This window comes from Triticum urartu, chromosome 6 (genome assembly GCF_003073215.2).
Source record: "Triticum urartu cultivar G1812 chromosome 6, Tu2.1, whole genome shotgun sequence".
In the NCBI taxonomy this organism is placed as follows: domain Eukaryota; kingdom Viridiplantae; phylum Streptophyta; class Magnoliopsida; order Poales; family Poaceae; genus Triticum; species Triticum urartu.
Window position 1 is genome coordinate 129,266,318 of NC_053027.1, and position 2,593 is coordinate 129,268,910.

Sequence of the window (2,593 nt, forward strand, 5' to 3'; positions counted from 1 at the left end):
TGTTTATAGAGAGGCTATTTATCAAAGCCGAACGATACAAATAGTGCGGTAAGCAAAAGATATTGGACTATTCAATATGTCCTGACCAGGGGCAGGCCGCAGAATTGTATTTAAAACAGGTATACCGCTCGTAACAGAGACCACCTGGGAGTTCCATAATGCGGCATGGCTTGTCTGTCTCCCTGGATCTTGCATCGTTTGTGCGGCAGTCGAATTGCCGAACAGGTCGTCCGAAGTATGGAGTCCTGAAAGTAAGAAAAATTAAAAAAAGAATCCGGCAGCCCCTAGTACGTTTTAAGCCGTATTTCGGGCGTGCCGTTATTGTGCCCCTTCCCCTGTGCCCATGGTATTTCAAGGGCGTAGTTATGTACGCGAGGTACTGGTTTCGCTATGTCGCGAAAGCTGGGGTTGGGGCCGCATTGCTACGCTTGCTCAGAGTGTGCCAGGCGGTCCTGCTGTGGGTTACTCCGGACGCGCTTGGCAGTGTCTGGCTTTTTAATGGCCGGACTAGAGAATTGCCTGAGAAGGCTACTTTGTACCTCCGCTACGAGAGCCGCCGTATGCTCCTCCGTACGGAGGGAGCGTTCGGTGTTTCCGTTGACCGTAATTACTCCTCGAGGGCCTGGCATCTTGAGCTTGAGATATGCGTAGTGCGGCACTGCATTGAACTTTGTGAATGCGGTTCGTCCGAGCAGGGCGTCATAGCCACTGCGAAACGAGACTATATCGAAGATTAACTCTTCGCTTCGGAAATTGTCCGGGGATCCGAAGACCACGTCAAGTGTTACTGAGCCTGTACAGTTGGCTTCTACACCTGGTATAACGCCTTTAAAGGTCGTTCTTGTGGGCTTAATCCTTGAGGGATCTATGCCCATTTTCCGCACTGTATCCTGATAAAGCAGGTTCAGGCTACTGCCGCCGTCCATGAGGACTCTTGTGAGATGAAATCCGTCGATGATTGGGTCGAGAACCAATGCGGCGAAGCCGCCATGACGGATGCTAGTGGGATGGTCCATTCGATCAAAAGTGATCGGGTAGGAGGACCATGGGTTGAACTTTGGGGCGACTGGCTCCATCGCGTATACGTCCCGTAGCGCACGCTTCCGCTCCCGCTTGGGAATGTGGGTTGCGTATATCATGTTCACCGTCCGCACTTGTGGGGGAAAGCCCTTCTGTCCATTGTTGTTCGGCGGCTTGGGCTCCTCGTCGTCGCTGTGCCACCCCTTGTCTCTGTTTTTGGCCCTTAACTTGCCTGCCTGCTTGAACACCCAACAATCCCTGTTAGTGTGATTGGCTGGCCTTTCGGGGGTGCCATGTATCTGGCATAAGCGATCGAGTATTCGGTCCAAACTGGACGGGCCCTGAGTATTCTTTTTGAATGGCTTTTTCCGCTGACCGGATTTAAAGCCTTTGAATCCGGCATTGACTGCTGTGTCTTCATTGCTGTCGCTGTTAACGCGGCATTTTTTCTTATTCCGACGTGTCCTGCCACTTTTGTCCTTGGTATCCGAATTACCAGGGTTCTTTGATAAGTTGTTACTGCGAGCTAGCCAGCTATCTTCTCCCGCACAAAAGCGGGTCATGAGTGTCGTGAGGGCTGCCATGGATTTCAGCTTTTCCTGTCCCAGGTGCCGGGCAAGCCACTCGTCGCGGATGTTATGCTTGAAGGCTGCTAGGGCCGCTGCGTCCGGACAGTCGACTATCTGGTTTTTCTTTGTTAGGAACCGTGTCCAGAATTGTCTGACCGATTCCTCTGGCTGCTGAATTATGTGGCTTAAGTCATCGGCATCCGGCGGTCGCACGTAAGTGCCCTGGAAGTTGTCGAGGAATGCGGCTTCCAGGTCCTCCCAAGAACCGATTGAGTCTGCTGGCAAGCTGTTAAGCCAATGCCGGGCCGGTCCTTTAAGTTTGAGCTGGAGGTATTTGATGGCGTGTAGATCATCGCCGCGTGCCATGTGGATGTGAAGGAGATAATCCTCGATCCATACCGCCGGATCTGTTGTGCCATCGTATGATTCAATGTTTACGGGTTTGAAACCCTCTGGGATTTTATGATCCATTACTTCATTCGTGAAGCATAGCGGGTGTGCGGCGCCTCTGTAGTGGGCTATATCACGACGCAGCTCGGAAGAGCTATGTCTGTTGTGTTCGGCCCGGCCGGATTTGTTGTATCCGGAGTGAAGATCATTGTCACATGCCGTAGGGCGCCTGCGCGATCCGTAGATCGATCTTGTTTGTCTTGCCTTATCCTCCAGTATGTCTCACAGGTCGGGCGCATTTTCCCGTGCCTTAGTTGAGCGGCGTCGGGGCATGGCTTGGGTGGAGGGCCGAGAGGCCTCTCTGTCGCAGCCGCGAGGTGGCCGGTCTGCCATGTCATGCGCTGGTGATGTAGGTGCTTCCTCCTCTGATCGGGGTAGCGGTCTGCGCTTCGGGTAACTTTTGGAGGGGCGTTCGAGTTCATACTCTTCGGCCGCAAGGACTTCAGTCCATCTATCAGCTAGCAAATCTTGGGCAGCTCTAAGCTATTGCTGCTTTTTCTTGAGGCTGCTTGCCGTGGCTAAAAGCTTGCGTTTAAAACGCTCTTGTTCGGCGG